General features: G+C 43.3%; 1 pseudogene; it reads right to left on the bottom strand.

Moving 5' to 3' along the window:
- Positions 1 to 8,675: 8,675 nt before the first annotated feature.
- LOC119772937 lies at positions 8,676 to 15,183 on the bottom strand (annotated as a pseudogene).
- Between the last annotated feature and the right edge of the window lie 5,742 nt (positions 15,184 to 20,925).

Genomic DNA, 20,925 nt, shown 5'->3' with positions numbered 1-20,925 from the left:
TGAGTAGTATAGAGTAAAGGAATCACTGGATCACTAAGAAACACTAAACTACAAAGCTTTGCTTTCTTCGGGAGCAGCTTTAGTGGGTTGTTCACCCTCAATAGGAGGTAAACAATGCAAGATGGTCAGTGGAAAAGCAGACATTTCACATACACTTGTACTCTGTAAGGTATAGGAGGACTACAATACTTTATTAGAAACTAGCTGTGTCACCCCCAGATTCCACATACTCCGTCAGCGCACCGCTCCGCCCCGCTGACGTATGTCGTGCGGAGCGCCTGTCTTTCATGTAAATCAATGAGAGCTGTTCCACATCCACCGCTACTCCTCCGCACGTCTCCGTCCACGTACGTCTTCTCCGTCCGTCACCGACAAAATACGGAGCCGAGCTATTTTTTGCTCCGCTCCGGTCCGGCCAGGTCAAGATCCACAATTGCAATCGCACCTGTAGCGGCTAAAATCCTATATTTTAGGCTACTGGTGGTTTCTGTTGGAAGGCATTGGTTTTACGTGCGCTCAATTAAGATTTTGAATGCTGATCTTCCGTTTGACATAAAACAAAGTAATTTATTTTCAGCACAAAGTCCATTATCTTACTGTTTTCCTTCAAGATCCACATAAGTTCAACATAAATCCAACCAAGCACAGTAGAAAACTGTTTGCCTCAGCCTATTAACCACACCTCAACAGAATTGATGGTTGACCTTAAATAACCCATCCCCTCATCAGACACTCAGAACTCAAAAATTAAATACGCCCCCTGGTGGCGACAAACACCAAAGGATAATTGGCTCCTACACGCCAGCCCCTAATTGCGCGTGGCAATTATTAAACTTAAATGAATAAAGGAGCCACAAATAAAGACATATCAGGATACAGATATACAGATATACATAAGAAGCAAATCAGGTTTATGCATTCATCATTATTCTATCAGTTTTCAGTTTAAAGCTTTACATAATAGACAGATTTTTATTACAGGTCTTTCAATAATGTTTGTTTTTGTTTGAAGTTGAACCACTCGTACCAGACCCTTTTTTATCTGGAAAAGTTTTAATAACTTTCCCTAATATCCATGAACCTCGAGGTGTTGTGGAGTCCATAACCACCACCACATCTCCAGGAATGAAACATCTCCTTTTCTTTATCCATTTTTGTCTTTCCTGTAACAACGGTAGATATTCTCGAATCAAACGCTTCCAAAGGAGATCTGAAATATATTGGATTTGTTTCCACCTTCTTTTAGCGTAAAGATCATTTTTGTCAAAGAGTCCTGGTGGGAGAGCTGGTTTTCCCTTCTTGAATTTTCTTTTCAAACCATGTATGCGCTGCAGGGCAACAGAACTGTTGTTTGGCATAAAGAGTTCTTCCCCTTTGAAAGGCAGTTTCAGTTTGTAATGTCCATTCTCTAGCTGTGCAGAGCGATCCATTATGTCTAGAAATGTTTGTTCCTCTCTGGACATTTCCTCTTTTTCCGTAAAGGACTTTTCAATAAAGTCATAGTTGTATTGACTGATCAGAAGCTCTTCGATTTTATCAACTGTAGTTCTGTTGACATGAACTGAAGGGTAGTCATTTTTAGAAATATTGTAATCTTCTGCTGAAGCATTTACAACCCATCCTAGGAGGCTTCTGATTGCATAGGGCCCTTTACCCTGACTATTTATCACCTCCCAAGGTTCCATTAGTTTGGATGCATTGGTTCCCACTAGTAGGTCCACACCAGCATGTATGCGAGGAAAGTTGATGTCCTTTAAGTACGACCATTTAGACAGTTCCTCCTCACTGATGATGTTGTCGGTGGAGACAGGCATTTCCTTTTGTGTAAACACAATGGGAAGCTGATAGAAATGGCTTCCATTTATTTCTGAAATCTCCAGCCCCTTAATGATAGAGGTTGCCACTGTTTTACTCTGACCCATTGTCCGGAGATGAATCTGCGTCTTTCGACCTTGTAAGTTGAGTTCATTAAGAAGTCTTTCAGAGCAGAAGGTATCTGTGCTCCCTGGATCCAGAAAAGCATACGTTTTAATGACTTTAGTTCCCTTTGAACTTTTCCCTTTGACAGGCAGGATGGGAAGAATCCCTCTATGGTGGCCAGCCCCAGTATGACCACAAGTAGAAGAGGCTTTGCAGCCCTTTGCTGCTTGATCCAACTCATTCTGCTGAATTTTTTCCTTCTGTTCAATGTGCAAAATGCTAGGATGCTTTTGGTTACAGTGTTTGCAAGTGATGCGCTTAACACAGTTCTTGCTTAAATGTCCTGTATTCAAGCAACCAAAACACAAACCTTTGTCTTTTAGGAAGTCTAGCTTTTCCCCGTGTGACCTCTTGGCTAATTGTCGACATTGTTCCAATACATGACCATCCTGTGTACAATACAGACAGGATAAACAATGTGGTTTGTCAACAACAGCTACTTCATTTTTGAGAGAAGGCATGTTACTGTCATCTTTAACACAAACATGGGTTACAAAGCTGTTTCTCTTGAACTGTGACTTTATTTGAGGTTTGCTAGGTCTTATGATCCCTCTGACAGGTTGAGAGTCCTGTATATCTCCAAAAACTGGATCTGAGATTATTCTAATCTGGTGTTCGATAAAAGCAACAATATCTCTGAAACGTGCTCTTTGACTCGTTGTCTCAAAAATTTCATTTGCTTTTGTTCTCCATTTTTCTCTTAGTTTAAAAGGCAACTTTTGAACCAAGGTTTTCATGTTAGCTGGCAGGCTTAACTCATCCAAATACTGCAGTTCCTCCATTGCATTGCAGCATTCACGAAGGAACAGTCCAAACGCCTTTAATGCTTTAGCATCTTCACCTTTAATGTTGGGCCAACCAGTGACCTTTTCCATGTAGGCTGCAGTGATATTAAATTCATTGCCGAAATGTTCTTTGAGGAGCTGCTTGGCCACAGCATATCCTCTTTCTGCAGTCATGTGAAGGCAGCTGCGTACGAGGTCTCTTGGTTGCCCCCTGGTGTACTGTTCGAGGAAATACAAACAATCTCCTTTAGAGCTGGTCTTTGCTTCCACACAACGTTCAAAGGCTTTCATAAATGAGTTGAACTGCAAAGGATCTCCATCATAGATGGGAATTACTCGATGTGGCAGTAACTGGCTTGATTGCATTTGAACCAGAAGAGCTGTTATGTCATTCTGCTGTTTCAACACGTTGTAGAGATCTCCAGCAGGTTGATTTTGATTTGATGGAAGCAAACTGTTTTGAGTGGTAACATTGGGATCAGAAAAAATAAAAGCTTTAGAAGTTTGAACAACAGGAGGAGCTGTTTTTGACACCAAAGTATTAAAAACAGTGTCATCCACCTGAGGTGGAACATGTTTTTTGAAGGCTGTGTTTAAACCCGACTCAACCTCTTTATTCAACAGCAGTCCAGCATCGTCTTGAAGCTTCTTTGCAGGTTTGGTAACCATCTGTGAAGCTTGTGGAAGGAGTAAAGTGGGCCTGATCTTGGGTTTAGCACCTTTTGTAACATATGAATTCATCCCATCAGAAAGTTTGGACGCAATGCTGCCTTTAGTGCTACCCTCTAGTACCCTTAGCTTGGCATTAGCAGCAGCAATTTTAGTGTCCATCTCAAGTTGTTCTTTTCTTTTCTTTAACAGGTATTCCTGTTCCTCCTATGCGTGCTTCTCTTTTAAAGCAGCTGCACATGCCAGGAGTGCAGCTCTCTCTGCTTCTGACTTTATTTGTTCAGAAAGCGTTGACGATCTGCTGGTTGTTACAGAAGAACCCCTTTGACTCCCAGTTTTTCTAAAAGACCTTACAGAAACATTTGAAATGCTGTCATGAGGTTCAATCTGCAGCTCCTCCTCCATCATGCCACCACTGGCAGTGTTTGGTTCAGCTTCCTTATTTTCACTCTCATTTTCTTTCATATCAGGCACACCAGTTGAGCAACCTTGTGCCTCAGTCAACAGTTCATCCACAGGCAATAAACCCAACAAAACGTGGTGTACCTTTTGTGTTTCTTCAGACAACCCAAAAACCTTTTAAATTCTCCCTTAATGTCATTCACACACCCTTTTTCATTTTTCAACACTGTAATAGTTTGTCTTAACTTTGTGAGCTTATTTAACTTTGTTTTTCTTTCACTTTCTAAGTTATGAATTTTCACCAACAAAGCCTTGGCTGTTAATTTCACCTGTCTTTTTTCAGTCTCCCATTGATGATTTTCCTCTTGACCCACAATGTTAATTTGACCCTCCTGATTCAGGTCAATGTTTTCCTCTTCTGCCATAATGGCCGACAGTTTATAAGTTTATTTATTTATGCGCAAATTGTTGATTGTTTGTTTATAGAGAGCTCTCTTTGCTTTAAGCGGTCTTCAGTCTGTTACCAATGCATTGGATTTAAGTTTGAACCTTTGTGTGCACACATAATAATAATAATAATGGCCATTCATAAATATCAGCGCTGACTCACAATGACGCGTTGGCCGGCATTGATGATCTGCGCTCCGATTTCGGCTGCTACGAATCTCAGTAGCTCCAATAGCTCGATCCATGCAGCTCTGTTCTCAAGCGTGAGTGTGTCGATCGCTCCTGTGCGGCTCCGATTCTGGTTCCGACGTCAGATGTCCCGATCGCTCCTCTGCGGGTCCAGTTCCGACGTCAGGTGTCCGGTACCGACGTCAGGTTTCCCGATCGCTCCTCTGTGGTCCGGTTCCGGCGTCAGGTGTCTGGTACTGACGTCAGGTGTCCCGACCGCTCCTCTGCGAGTCCGGTACCGACGTCAGGTGTCCCCACCGCTCCTCTGCGGTCCGGTTCCGGCGTCAGGTGTACTGTCCGGCGGCTCCAATAGCCTGGATCTGTGCGGCTTTACTTGTCTGCCACAAAGAATCCCAATACAGCAGGATCGGTGGATCTTCCGAACGAGGCAGTTTTCTACCTAAATGTAGCGGCTAAAATCCTATATTTTAGGCTACTGGTGGTTTCTGTTGGAAGGCATTGGTTTTACGTGCGCTCAATTAAGATTTAGAATGCTGATCTTCCGTTTGACATAAAACAAAGTCATTTATTTTCAGCACAAAGTCCATTATCTTACTGTTTTCCTTCAAGATCCACATAAGTTCAACATAAATCCAACCAAGCACAGTAGAAAACTGTTTGCCTCAGCCTATTAACCACACCTCAACAGAATTGATGGTAGACCTTAAATAACCCATCCCCTCATCAGACACTCAGAACTCAAAAATTAAATACGCCCCCTGGTGGCGACAAACACCAAAGGATAATTGGCTCCTACAGCACCAAACACGAAAAAGAACATTGAGAAATTCCGGTTTGTCAAATTAAAATATAGTAGCAACAGATCGGTAACTAGCATAATTCTTATATATTAAAAAAAATAAAAAAAAAATAACACCATTTATTTAAATGATTGGATGCAAACTATTGGTTATTAACCAACCAGGAAGCAGATTTCTCATCTCCATCAAAATATTTATTTTATACCGAGGGACTTAAAGTTCAATCAATTTAAAAGAAACTCCATAACAGCTGAAATAATATCTGATAAAATAAGATATTTTACCAACCCTACAGGGGAGGGCAATAAACATCTTAAAGTATCAGAAACATAAATTCCCAGCTGGCTGGGAATATAATTTAACATAAAATCACAACAGCAATAGCATTGTCCCAGCAATACCGGACAATGCTATTGGCCCAGAGGGGCTAACGCTATACCGCACCGATAGGAACAAAGAACTATGCAGTAAGACTCAGGGTGGTGGGCTCTGTGTTTACATCAACAACAGCTGGTGCAAGAACGCTAGATCGGTTGCCAACTTCTGCTCTCCAGACATCGAGTTTCTGACTGCAGACCGTAGTATCTGCCCAGAGAGTTCATTGTGGTTAGCATCACTGCTGTTTATGTGCCCCCAAAGCTATTACAAAAGAGTCCATGAAAACTCTATACCAGGCTATCTCTGAGCTTCAATCTGCACACAGAGGGTGTTTACATCACTGCTGGGTATTTTAACCAGTCTAACATGAATACTGTTCTCCTGCGTTTTTACCAACATGTGGACTTTGCAAATCGGGATGAAAACATTTTAGACCTGGTTTACTCTACCATCAAAGAGGCATTTAGAGCAGCCCCCCACTGCCACCTCGGTTCATCCGATCATCTCTCTGTCATGCTTATCCCTGCATATAAGCCTCAGCTGATCAGGGCTAAACCAACAGTTAAAGAGGTCAGAGTGTGGTCTAAGGGCACCATGGAGGCACTCCAAGACAATTTTGAATGCTCTGACTGGAACATCTTCAAGGCTGCAGCAACATATGATAACTTATTAAATATTGATGAGTATGCCATGACTGTGTCAGCCTACATAAAGAAATGTATTGAGGATGTGAACATAAAAAAGAACATCACCACCTGGGCCAACCCTGGATAAATGGGGAGTTTCGGAAATCAATTAAAGCAAGAAACTTAACTTTCAAGTCTGGTGATAAAGAGGCACTAAGAACAGCACAGACCAACTTAAACCGTGCCATCAGATCAGCGAAGCACAACCACAGCCAGAAGATCCAGGATCGTTTCCACAACACCAGGAGGATGTGGAAAGGGTTAAGGACATGTTTATGTTTCTCCCTTATCTAAACTATGGAAGAATACTGCTTCTTTTCACACTTCCGTCCTTTCCCTTCACCTCAGCATAAAGAATGGAACAGTGTTACTTTTATTTAATCCAGAAAAAGCACAGTCTATTAATCCATTTCCCACTTATTTTACACGCTGCTTAGCTTTAGGAGAGTGATGATTATAAAGTGGAGAAAGCCAAGAGAGATTCAGTGGTGTGAAGTAGTATTTGCCCTTTTCCCCATTTTCTTTTTTCATGATTTTCACACTTGAGTGTTTACGAACAACAAACTTTAGAAAATAGTCAATGCCAACAGCAGTAAACCAAAAGCAGTTTTCCAATACGATTTTTAATAAAGGAGAAACAAATCTATTTCTTTTCAAACCATCTTTTTAAACAATGTTTATATCAGGCAAATTAACCACAACCAAATATCTTCAAAACCAGCTAAATAAGACTTTAATTGCATTCATTAGATAAAATTTGTAAGGGCTTAAAATCATTACCATTTTATTCCCATTTGTGTTTAAAACGTAGTCTGCCCAAATAAAAATATTTGGGAACAAACAGTTGTGTTGTATCTGTACAGGTATCAGTTAAAGGTACACTATGCAACCGGTGTTGATTTAAAATTGCACTGTCGTAAATATGCACAGCTGTTCTCCTGGTTTCTCCGTCAAGCCAGGTGCGGTTGTTTTGAGCTTAGCAGACAGGCGAACGCAACGAATGACTAATGCTGCGTTCACACTGGACGCAGCTGGCGCAACAGAAGCAGCGAGTTTACATGCAAAGTCAATGGTTGACGCGCGTCAAGGCGCGTTTTGAGCAGCAGGCGCAGCACGTCTGAGCAGCTGAAGCAGCGCGTCGGGTGCGTCTGACGGGTCGCAAACGCGCTGCTGCTCGAGATGGAAAATTTTAATTTTTGCTGCTCGACGCGCCGCGTCAACCAATCAGAGTAGCTGATCTGGGAGCTGGCAGGGAGAGAGAGACACAGTGCTGATGATCAGAGCGCTATGATCACTCCTCTTAAACAGTTTATTGACGCCTAAATTAACTTAAAATGCAGAAATCAGCCGGCAGAATATGTTGGCTTTTATTATCCTGCTGCCTGCAGTTTGGATTATTTAGATGAAAAACACCTACCAGCTGCCGCGGTGAACCGCGAGGAGGCGACCCGGCCAGAGGCTGCTGATGAAGGGATTCCTACTGTCGGCGAACCGCTGGTATGTGGGGGTCTGAGCGGCTCCGACAGAAAAAATATTGTAAGGCAGGATGATAATCTGAATGAACTGACTGCACTGATTACGTTTTCAGGTGTATTTTCTCACTTAAACACATATTAAAACTACTTTATTCCCACTGATCACAGCAAATATAGCTGCAAGGCAGAGAAAGGATAGTGAAGCTCCGCCCAACGCGTGTCAGACACACTTTTGCACCGCATAGCCAGAGCAGCAAAGCTGCTTCAGCCGCGCGTCAGAACTAACTGGTACAAGCAGTAAAAATGAAGCAGCAGACGCGATTTTGCTGCTTTTGCTGCGTCCGGTGTGAAAGCAGCACTGCACAAAGATCGCCACTGTGCTAACAACAACCATGCTTTTAACTGGGGGCGTGTAGCAGTTCTCGCTGTAAAGCAAGACCGACTCTCGCGAGACTTCTGAACCTGTGGGTGCGGGTCGTTGCTCCTGCAATTGCAAGTGCGGTATTTCCCCCACAGACCACCAGGGCGGCCGAGAATACCTTTGTTCAACCTGAAATGACTCATTTAATCATCCAAAACGTTATGGAACACATTAATTAACTGAAAAATGTTGCATAGTGTGCCTTTAAATTTGTTTAATTAGTGGAAAAGCAATTTTAGTTTTTGTAAGTTGTTTAAGAAATCTTGTGCTATTAGTTTTACTGTATAGTATTTTTTTCAGCATCTTCAGGAGCTTCATCACTAAACCAGGACTTTAAACATGTGATCTACAGTGTTTAGACCAACATGGTCTCATGTAGCACCAAGCTGGTATATTTTCATATTCCGTCCTGTGTTTTCCTTTAGCTTCCATCATTTAATTTCTGCTGTAGCTTTTTGGTTGAACAAGAGTTCCTGTGTTTAGTTGAAGGATTGGAGAAAATGTTCAGAGGATCTTTATTGTCTGTGAGAATGAACTCATCTTTGGATGATTTTAATCTACTGGAGATCTTCATCATGTTTCTCCATATAACTGACTGAGGAACAAATGCTGCCAATCCCAGAGCTGATCTCAGACTGTCTCATTCTCTTAGCCAGCCATTCAGCAACGTTGTTATGAGCTCGTTGGTTCCTAATCTCTGAAATGCTCCAATATTCTGAGGAAACATCTCCGCTCACTGAAACAGAAGAAAAAACTGTTATTCTAAAAAATAAAATAAAATGGATGGAGCCAAGAGTTTGTGGAAACTCAGATTAATTCTTCATCATGTTAAACTTACTGTCTGGAATTAGAAAGTCTTTCTTGCTCTCTGCCACCTCCACAGAGGGCACTGTTGGTTTCTCTGGTTCCTTTGCTAAAGCTTTCATCATTCTCTCCATCAGCTCCTGCTCCCGTCTGTTCCACTCCTCTTCTGTCAGCATGCGTTGTTTTCCTTGCTGAGGTTTTCTTCCTTCAGTCGTGAAGCTTCCTTTGTTCTGTTTTACCATGTTGATAATTTTTTGGAACAGCTCTTTGACTTGAACAGGATCATTATAAAAGCTGCTGAGAACATGGTATCTGTTCCCACACTTCTCCAGAAGCTCCTGGAGCTCCTTGCCCTCTCTGACGATGTAGTTCTCTACAGGGAGGCCATTGAGCCAGTCTCCCCAGGTAAACAGCACCATGCAGTGTCTCCACACTCTTTCTGTTAATGGCATTAGGACCTCCACCAGAGCTTTGAGATCTTTCTGAGTGAAAGCTCTGAGGATTGGAACAACCAGGAGAAAAACATGAGGTCCAGGAGAAAACATGGAGACACTGTGGAGAACTTCATCTTTGATCCAGTCAGGTGGTGTTGGGTCTGAGAACCAGCCTGGTGTTTCAACCACTGAGACTTTTACTCCATCAAAGTCTCCTTCATGTTTCTCACATGTTGCAGATGTTCTCTGATCTTCATAGTTCTGAAAATAAAGAAGAACATTTCTGGACGTGATGAACTCAGGTAAACATCCAGTCTAGATGTTTGAATCTATTAAATGTTTTTTCTTAATTATCATGATGGTTCACCTTTTCCAACCAAGCTCTATCAAAGGTTCTGTTAAATTTCTCCTTGAAAAGGATCCGATTTCCTGCCGAACTCTTTCCTGAACATTTCTGTCCAACCAGAACAATCCTGATGTCAGTGACTGGATCTCTCTCAGCTGGAAAACAAACAGAAAAACCAAATAGTTTCTAATCCTGAAACATTAATGTTAAAGGATTATATCATAAACTTTTATAAAACTTCTTTACCTTCATAAACCTCTTTCAGGACTCTTGACTGTCTCTCGTTGATCTCCTTCAACCTTCTGGCGTTCTTGTCTGCAGCCTCCATCTTGGCTTCTATCTGTGCTGCTTGGTCCAGGTTCACTTCATAATGAGGATCTTCATTTCCTGCCCACATCTCTTCAATCTTCTCAATGAGCTCCTTTACCTGAGTCTTATCACTGTGGTCCTTGTTGTTCAGAACATGATACCTGTTCCCACACTTGTTCACTATCCACTGCAGACCTTCATCACTCTCTATACGCTCCTCCACAGTCTTCACTCCTAACCAGTCACCATAAGTAAACAGAACCAGTGTGTGTTTCCAGATTTCTTCTCGAAACAGACTCATGTGTTCCTGGATAGATTTCAGATATGATGCATCAATGTTGATTATCAGAGTAATAACCAGCAGCACAGCATGTGGTCCTGGAGGACAGAGATTCACACTGTTCTCTATTTCCATTTTGTCCATCTCACTGGTGTCCTGAAGGGTGTGGATGTAGAACCATCCAGGAGAATCCACCACTGTGAGCCGCCTTCCTTCAACCACACTGTGGCTGATTTCACTGCATGGTGTCTTTCTTCCAACATTTTCTCTAACACCAAATGCATTTTTTCCCAGAATGATGTTTCCTGCTGAGCTCTTTCCAACATATGATTCACCAATCATCAATATTCTCAAATGGTTTGGAGGAACTTTTCCACCTAAATCATAAAAACAAACCAAAATTTATTTTTAAAAGTTTGCAGTTCAGGTCTGTTTAGAGTAGAGTTGATAATGTGGAGAAAAAAAATACATTTACAAAATAAAAGGAAACATCTGTTAGTTTAACAGTGTTTGTATGAACTATGTGAATCCATGGATTTAGATGGTTTTGAAATGACTCTTGAGTCTTTTTTTATTTTAACAAAAACAAAAATCCAAAAGTGATTAAATAATGTGTTTTGTATGTTGAGCTCCCAGAGACGTCTGCAGAAACATTTCTCACTTTATCCTGATAGAAAGAAAGTAGAATTACCTTCAATCTGTAACTTCATGTTTCTTCTTTGTTTCTGAACTTCATCAAACCTTTTCGAGGCTTTTTTAACCAAATCTTTCAGTCTCTCTCTCAGAGCATTTCCATCAGATTCATCAACAGAACAGTGTCTGCCCCTGTTCGGTTCAATCATCGCCTCAATTTTCTCTAGAAGCATCTTGACTTGATCTCTATCTTCTCTGTTGCTGATGTTGAGAACATGTTTTCTGTTTCCACATTGTTGAAGGATCCACTGCAGGAATGGACTTCTTCTGATTTTGGATTCAATGGTTTCATCACTATATGGATGGACTGCAGTGAACAGCACGATGGTGTGGCTGAAAACATCTGCTTTGAAAAGTTCCAGATGTTCCTCTAGAGATGGTTTGACAAGATTAAAGAAATATAAACCAACAGGAATGACCAGAAGAAAGACATGAGGTCCTGGGGGACACAGATGGACACTATTCTGGATTTCTATCAAATCCAGTATTGGGGTTTCTTCTCTTGGAAAATTCCACCACCATCCTGGAGTATCAACCACTGTGAGTCATCTGCCGAGTACTTCCTGCTGCCTCGCTTCACTCTGAGCTGTTCTTCTGCTGGTGTCAAAAACATTGTGACCCAGGATGATGTTTCCAGCTGAGCTTTTACCGCTGGAAAGGTTATTATATCTTCCTCCTATCAACACAATCCTCAGTTCTGTAGCAGGGCGGCTCAGTGCTGTTAAGAAAGGTAAGGCTTTATTCTATCACAAAGTTCATAAAAATCTACTTTTTTTAGCCAGTCAGAGAAAATACTTTATATTTTAACTATAAATTTCTGTTAGAAGAACAACAATAATGTCCAAGAATGTTTCCACAAAAGGAAAACCTATTATAAGAAACCTAGAAAAGCAGAGGGAGCCATTTTGTTTAACCTTCATGTTCTATTTAAAGTCAAAGTCTCCGATTTTAACATATTTATTCAATTCAATTCAATTCAGTTTATTTATATAGCGCCAAATTCACAACACATGTCATCTCAAGGCACTTTACAGTTCAACCAGATCATACAGTCAAATTGATACAAAGTTTTCTATCTAAGGAAAAACAGTTGATTGCATCGACTCATTGACTCAAATGCAATCCCCCACACTAAGCATGCTTGTAGCGACAGTGGAGAGGAAAAACTCCCTTTTAACAGGAAGAAACCTCCAGCAGAACCAGGCTCAGTGTGAGCGGCCATCTGCCGAGGCCGACTGGGGTTCAAGGAGACAGAAGCAGAGATACAAAAAGCAGCTGTAAAAGGCGGCCCCGTCCAGGAAACACACAGCCAGGCAGACGAGCTCCAAGGCAGCTCCCATGCCAGAGGATGAAGAGAGCACATCCACTCAGTCACGGTCAGAGAAACAGGACCACACTGGAAAACAGGCCGATCTCCAACATCTATTAACAAGGGTGTTGATAGAAGCAGCACAGCTGATGTTTTTTTCCAGGATGACGTCACAGCCAAACAGGAACAGACGAGGCAAAGCTACTCTGAGGAAAAGCAGAGAGAGCAGAACGTTAGAGATTGAACTAACAGATTCTGCAGAACAGGAGAACAGAGAGAGAATGAAGCAGAATGATGAAATGGGGGTCCCTATGTCCTCCAAAAGTCTAAGCCTATAGCAGCATAACTATAGAGATAGCTCAGGATAACCTGAGCCACTCTAACTATAAGCTTTATCAAAAAGGAAAGTTTTAAGCCTAGCCTTAAAAGTAGACAGGGTGTCTGCCTCACGGACTAAAACTGGTAGTTGGTTCCACAGGAGAGGAGCCTGATAACTAAAAGATCTGCCTCCCATTCTACTTTTAGAAATTCTAGGAACCACTAGTAAACCTGCAGATTGAGAGCGAAGTGCTCTGTTAGGAACATAAGGAACAATCAGATCTCTGATATAAGATGGAGCTTGGCCATTTAAGGCTTTATATGTGAGAAGGAGGATTTTAAATTCTATTCTTGATTTAACAGGAAGCCAATGAAGAGAAGCCAGGATAGGAGAGATATGATCTCTCTTTTTCATTTTCATTAGAACTCTGGCTGCAGCATTTTGGATCAGCTGAAGGCTTTTAACTACAGTTTGTGGACTTCCTGATAGTAAAGAATTACAATAGTCCAGCCTTGAAGTAACAAATGCATGGACTAGTTTCTCAGCATCACCCCTGGACAGGATATTTCTAATTTTTGCAATGTTCCTCAGATGAAAGAAGGAAATTCTAGAAACCTCTTTGATGTGGGATTTAAATGACAGGTCCTGATCAAAAATAACACCAAGATTTTTTACTTTATTATCTGAAATCAGTTTAATCCCATCCAAATGAAGTGACTGGCTAATCAGTTTCTTTTTCAGAGACTCTGGTCCAAAGACTATAACTTCTGTTTTGTCTGCATTCAGAAGCAGAAAATTAAGAGTCATCCAGGTTTTTATGTCTTCAAGACATGCCTGTAATCTATGTAATGGGTTAGCTTCATCTGGATTTATAGACAGATATAGCTGGGTATCATCAGCATAACAGTGGAAATTAATCCCATGCTGTCTAATAATTCTACCAATTGGGAGCATGTATAAAGTAAAGAGAATTGGTCCTAGCACTGATCCCTGTGGTACTCCACAGGTAACCTTTGAGCGTGTTGAAGATCTATCATTAACATGAACAAACTGAATTCGATCAGATAGATAAGATTTAAACCAGTCTAGTGCTGTTCCTTTAATTCCAACAAAATATTCAAGTCTTTCTAAAAGAATATTATGGTCAACTGTATCAAATGCAGCACTAAGATCCAACAGGACGAGCACAGATACAAGTCCATTATCTGAGGCCATGAGAATATCATTAGTGACTTTCACCAGAGCTGTTTCAGTGCTATGATGAGCTCTAAAGCCAGACTGAAACTCTTCAAAAAGTTCATTATGGTGGAAGTGATCGCAAACTTGTTTGGCAACTACTTTCTCAAGAATTTTGGATAAGAAAGGAAGATTGGATATAGGTCTATAATTGACCAAGTCATCTGGGTCAAGAGACGGTTTCTTAAGCAGAGGTTTAATTACAGCAACCTTAAAAGCTTTAGGTACATATCCCTGTAACAGAGATAGATTAATCACATCTAAAATGGAGGAGGACATCAAAGGGAATACCTCCTTAAATAACCTGGTTGGAACTGGATCTAACATACAAGTTGAAGGCTTAGATGGAGACAATAATTTTGCTAATTCAGAGAGTTCAACTGGATCAAAGCAGTCTAAACCCGGTTCAGATTCCATGACTACCTCAGGTACAATCGCGGATAGAGGAGTGCTTATGATCTTATTTTTAATAAGATCAATCTTATTTAGAAAGAATCCCATAAAATCATTGCTGCTAAGAGCAGGTGGAATGGACGGTTCAACAGAGCTATGGCTCTGGGTGAGTTTGGCAACTGTATTAAAAAGAAATCTAGGATTATTCTTATTCTCCTCTATTAATGAGGAGAAGTATGCTGCTCTTGCTTTACAAAGGGTCCTCTTATACAGCAGTAAACCATTTTTCCAGACTAGGAAGGACTCTCGCAGGCCTGTGGAGCGATATTTTCTCTCCAGTTTCCTAGCATTTTGCTTCAAAGTACGCAGCTCTGCATTAAACCAAGGAGCAAGCTTTCTATTTTTAACGGTTTTCATTTTCAAAGGAGCTGCGTTGTCTAAGGCAATACGCAGAGAACTAGCAACCCCCTCAACAAAATCATCAACCTGTGAAGGGGAATAAGCTAAGCTTTTGCACTCTGCAGCACTGCTCAGCGACACAGAGGAGAGAGAAAGTGAAGCAGATTCTTTAAAATTTATAACTGCACTATCTGATAAAGATCTACTAAAATTGAACCTTCTTTTGGGTTCTTATTCACTAAAATAAGAGTTTACCAGATTATAATCCAAACAGGATAAAGATTGAGGGAAGGTTTTTAAAAAAGATTTCTGACCTGAGTTGAAAATATCAGCTGAAGCGGCCATTTCATCAGCTTCACTCTGTCGACTTTCTGCTTGTTTGTTCCAACAAAACCTGTTTCTAAATGAAAGTAAAAAGCAGAAGGAATGTTGTTTATGTTGAAGGTTAGATGATGAAGTCAAACAATTTCAGAGATCGCCATCTGCTGGACAACTAGATTAACTACAGGTCTACTGAGGTTGGAAGTAAAGACATTAAAGTTAAACTGCTGATGTCAGAAAAATTAACATGTCAGGGTTTGGTTGTGGTTTACAGGACCCAAATGCAGAAGCAGCGAGGCTGAGGTGATTTCTGCTGTTTAATTGGTGAAAACTGGAAAGGAAGGCAGGAATCCAAAATCCAACTTAAAATGTAACGCACACCAGAACCATGGAGACATCAGGGAAGAACAATCAGCAACAGCAATGGGGAACCAGCAACGACAGAACCAGCGACAACAGAGGAGCCAACAAGGAGTGACAGCAGAGGAAGAGTATATGTAGCTGACTGAGACAAAGGCAGGGCTAACAAGCAGATAAGGAGCAGGTGTGAGTAGAGACAACGAGGAAGCCAAGGGAAAAGGAACACACACACAAGAGGGCAACAGAGGACAACAAAGAAAAACCTGAGAACTAAAATATATCCAGAAAATACAACAAAATAGGAATTATACCAATAAAACTAGAAAACATGGACCAAAGTAAAAGATAACAGAATCAAGACCCTGACAGAAAGAAACAAAAAAACTGATTAAAATGAAATGATAATCAAATGATAATTAAATCCTTCACTGATAGTAGAAGAACCCAGTTACAGAAAATCAGATCCAGCTTCTCATCACAGCAATTTATTTGTCTCAATAGTTCTGATCAAGTTTGAAGACTAAGAAAACATCTAACATTGTTCTGTCAGTAACCAAGTAACCATGTGGCTTTAGATGAATGCTGCTGGAATTAACTCCAAACTGAGCAGAGAAAGTTGAGTTTGACCTGCAGAGGTCTGCAGTTTTAGACTATTGTCCAATTATCTGGTCAAATGCTGCAGTGGAAGATTTAAAGAGGTTATAAACCGTAGATAATGGAGCAGCTGGGATGGTGATCTGCTATGATGATGGAACCAGAACCAAAGTCATGCTGAGTCGACTAAAGTGGCTTACAGTACAGGAGAGATTATTCTATGGGTTATTGACCTTGCTGAAAAAATATTAGAACTGCAATGTGACCAGAAATCCTTTAACCAGAATCTTCTATTCAGTAACAACAATTGAAATTATCTCCTAAAAGGTGGAAACGTTTAGAACTAAAGCATCCAGATCCATTTGATATCGACCTCAGACTTGTGAAGAACAACCCTGGTAACGTTAGACTTCCTGGATCAAAGTTTAAGTCCATGTCTTTAAATGGCTGCAGCTCCCAGGGATTGTTCAGAGGAAGTGTTTTCTGTAGGGTTCAGGTCTGGGAACTGAGATGGACTTAGAGAAAGTTTATTTTAGGACTGGTGAACTGTTTACAGGTTGATTTGGTCAAATGTTTTAGATCCTTTTCCTACTGATATCCAGTAGTTAACACTTCTTTTTACCTACAATTCCAGTATTTCAAAGTGATCTAACACAATGATCAATGTAAGAACTAGACTTTCATCACCATCGCTAATCCTCTCATTAACTCTCTCTTTGTCTCTGTCCCCTTTAAAAACCCTCCCTCTTCAGTTCCTGTTTGCTGGATCCTCGTATAACGTCTGTCTGCTTACCTCGTCTCTCCCTGGCTCCTAGAGTTTGGTTTTCCCCTGATGTCTCCTTGGTTCTGGTGTGTTTGTTATTTTTGTTGGATTTTTTTATTCCTGCCTCAGTTCCTTTGAACCTCATTAAACCCACCTAAGTTCACCTCTGCCTACTTGCCTCTGCATTTGGGTCCTCAATCCAACACCAAATCCTGACAGAAGGATCCAGCCACAAAATGGACTCAACAGAACCACAAATTCAGGCAAGTGAATTCCTCAAACTCCTCAGACTTTCCATAAATAATCTCTCCACCCTGGGAGTGGGTGGAAACAGCAGAATTATTACTCAATCAACTTCAAAAATATCCAGAACTCCAGACCTTTTTTTCACCAGGATATATCGACCAGGTTAAATGGAACATTCAGGACACCTATGCAAAACTTTTCAATAAACCTTCATCACCCAAACCACCAATCCAAGACATCACTCAGCTTCGACCAACCTCAGAACCTGTACCTCCACCTTCACCAGCTGTTGGTTCCCCCCTGCCTTCTGCCTCCTTCAGGCGTAGGAACCGCTGCCGGGGAAAGAAGGCCACTCCCTCTCCAGCGGGTCAGCCTGACGCCTCCACTCCCTCTCCGGCAGGTCAGCCAGAGAGGGAGTGGAGGCTCTGTGCCCTCCAGAGACCCCTGAGCCTGCTCTGCGCCCTCCAGAGACCCCTGAGCCTGCTCTGTGCCGTCCAGAGACCCCTGAGCATACTTTCAAAGAGGCTTCAGAGTTCGGGGTATGTGGGAGTACACCTCCAAGAGCCCCTCTGCGGGCGCTCCAAGCCTCCAAGAGCCATCGGCGGGCACTCCAAGCCCCCTCGGAGGCTGTACCTGAGCCACAGTCGGCGGCTCCCTCCGAGTCTGTTCATGAGCTGCAGTGGGCGGCCCCTTCCTAGTCTGAGCCGCAGTGGGCGGCCCCTTCCGAGTCTGTTCCTGAGCCGCACTGGGCGACCCCTTCCGAGTCTGTTCCTGAGCCGCACTGGGCGGCCCCCTCCATGTTGGTTCCTGAGCCGCAGTCGGCGGCCCCCCCTGTTTGTGTTCCTGAGTCGCAGTCGGCGGCCCCCTCTGAGCCTGTTCCTGAACCGCAGTCGGCGGCCCCCTCTGAGCCTGTTCCTGAGCCGCAGTCGGCGGCCCCCTCTGAGCCTGTTCCTGAGCCGAAGTCGGCGGCCTCCTCTGAGACTGTTGCTGAGCCGCAGTCGGCGGCCCCCTCTGAGACTGTTGCTGAGCCGCAGTCGGCGGCCCCCCCTGAGGCTGTTGCTGAGCCGCTGAAACGGAGGCGGCGTCCTCCTTGGAGCTACCTGCTGAAATGGAGGCGGCATCCTCCTCCGAGGTTCCTGCAGCAACGGAGACGTCGTCCTCCTCCGAGGTTCCTGCAGCAACGGAGACGTCGTCCTCCACCGAGGTTCCTGCAGCAACGGAGACATCGTCCTCCTCCGAGGTTCCTGCAGCAACGGAGACGTCGTCCTCCACCGAGGTTCCTGCAGCAACGGAGACATCGTCCTCCTCCGAGGTTCCTGCAGCAACAGAGACGTTGTCCTCCAGTGGTCCTCCTTCGTCGCCGGCCTCCTCCAGAAGCCCTCCGTCATGGCCAGCCTCCGGAGACTCCGCCTCGCCACCGGCCCCGCGGCCAGCCTCCAGAGACTCCGCCTCGCCACCGGCCCCGCGGCCGGCCTCCAGAGACTCTGCCTCGCCTCCGGCTCCGCGGCAGGTCTCCTTCAGTGGCCCTCCTTCATTGCCGGCCTCCTCCAGAGGCCCTCCTTCGTGGCCAGCCTCCAGAGACTCCGCCTCGCCACCGGCCCCGCGGCCGGCCTACAGAGACTCCACCTCGCCTCCAGCTCCGCGGCCGGCCTCTACAGACTCCGCCTCACCTCCGGCTCCGCGGCCGGCCTCCAGAGACTCCACTTCGCCTCCGGCCCCGCAGCCGGCCTCTAGATCGTCTTCCTCGCCTCCGGCCCCCCGGCCGGTCTCCGGAGACTCTTCCTCGTTATGTTAAATAATGGGCTGGTGAAGAAGGGCCAGCAGCGCCTGCACTTCCTGCGTCGGATGAAGAGAGCATCCCTCCCAGCCCCCCATCCTTTAGACCTTCTACAGAGAGGGACCATCGAGAGCCTGCTGACCAGCTTCATCTCCATCTGGTCTGGGAGCTGCAGGGCCTCTGACTGGAAGTCTCTACAGAGGGTGGTGAGGACAGAGGAGAAGATCACGGGGGCGCTGCTACCGTGCATCAAGAACATCACAGACAGGTGCTGCCTATCCCAGATCCTCTCCGACCCCACCGACCCTAACAATGGAGTGTTTTCCTCCCTGGAGTCCAGCTGAAGGTTCTGCAGCATCTTCTGCAGAATGACCAGACTCCTGAACTGTTTCTTCCCCCTGGCCATCAGACTGCTTAACGCCACATAACACTCCTCCCCCCATGGACATGGACAATACACGCACCTTAGTTTAGTTTTGTCTTCAATTTAATGTTTTGTTTTCAATGACTCTTCAGTGCAATATTCAGTAACTGCAATATTTATTTATTCAATTCAATTCAATTCAGTTTATTTATATAGCGCCAAATTCACAACACATGTCATCTCAAGGCACTTTACAGTTCAACCAGATCATACAGTCAAATTGATACAAAGTTTTCTATCTAATGAAAACCAGTTGATTGCATTGACTCATTGACTCAAATACAATCCCCCACACTAAGCATGCTTGTAGCGACAGTGGAGAGGAAAAACTCCCTTTTAACAGGAAGAAACCTCCAGCAGAACCAGGCTCAGTGTGAGCGGCCATCTGCCGAGGCCGACTGGGGTTCAAGGAGACAGAAGCAGAGATACAAGAAGCAGCTGTAAAAGGCGGCCCCGTCCAGGAAACACACAGCCAGGCAGACGAGCTCCAAGGCAGCTCCCATGCCAGAGGACGAAGAGAGCACATCCACTCAGTCACGGTCAGAGAAACAGGACCACACTGGAAAACCGGCCGATCTCCAACATCTATAAACAAGGGTGTTGATGGAAGCAGCACAGCTGATGTTTCTTTCCAGGATGACGTCACAGCCAAACAGGAACAGACGAGGCAAAGCTACTCTGAGGAAAAGCAGAGAGAGCAGAAGGTTAGAGATTGAACTAACAGATTCTGCAGAATAGGAGAACAGAGAGAGAATGAAGCAGAATGATGAAATGGGAGTCCCTATGTCCTCCAAAAGTCTAAGCCTATAGCAGCATAACTATAGAGATAGCTCAGGATAACCTGAGCCACCCTAACTATAAGCTTTATCAAAAAGGAAAGTTTTAAGCCTAGCCTTAAAAGTAGACAGGGTGTCTGCCTCACGGACTAAAACTGGTAGTTGGTTCCACAGGAGAGGAGCCTGATAACTAAAAGATCTGCCTCCCATTCTACTTTTAGAAATTCTAGGAACCACTAGTAAACCTGCAGATTGAGAGCGAAGTGCTCTGTTAGGAACATAAGGAACAATCAGATCTCTGATATAAGATGGAGCTTGGCCATTTAAGGCTTTATATGTGAGAAGGAGGATTTTAAATTCTATTCTTGATTTAACAGGAAGCCAATGAAGAGAAGCCAGGATAGGCGAGATATGATCTCTCTTTTTAATTTTCATTAGAACTCTGGCTGCAGCATTTTGGATCAGCTGAAGGCTTTTAACTACAGTTTGTGGACTTCCTGATAGTAAAGAATTACAATAGTCCAGCCTTGAAGTAACAAATGCATGGACTAGTTTCTCAGCATCACCCCTGGACAGGATATTTCTAATTTTTGTAATGTTCCTCAGATGAAAGAAGGAAATTCTAGAAACCTCTTTGATGTGGGATTTAAATGACAGGTCCTGATCAAAAATAACACCAAGATTTTTTTCTTTATTATCTGAAATCAGTTTAATCCCATCCAAATGAAGTGACTGGCTAATCAGTTTCTTTTTCAGAGACTCTGGTCCAAAGACTATAACTTCTGTTTTGTCTGCATTCAGGAGCAGAAAGTTAAGAGTCATCCAGGTTTTTATGTCTTCAAGACATAGACTTAGACTTAGACTTCTTTATTTGTCATTTTGTATGCACAGGGTGCATACAGAACGAAAT

Source organism: Cyprinodon tularosa, unplaced genomic scaffold, assembly GCF_016077235.1.
Source record: "Cyprinodon tularosa strain WSP-4 unplaced genomic scaffold, ASM1607723v1 ctg733, whole genome shotgun sequence".
Lineage (NCBI taxonomy): Eukaryota > Metazoa > Chordata > Actinopteri > Cyprinodontiformes > Cyprinodontidae > Cyprinodon > Cyprinodon tularosa.
The sequence above is the reverse complement of the archived record's forward strand: the minus strand, read 5'-3'. Positions and strand labels throughout refer to the sequence as shown.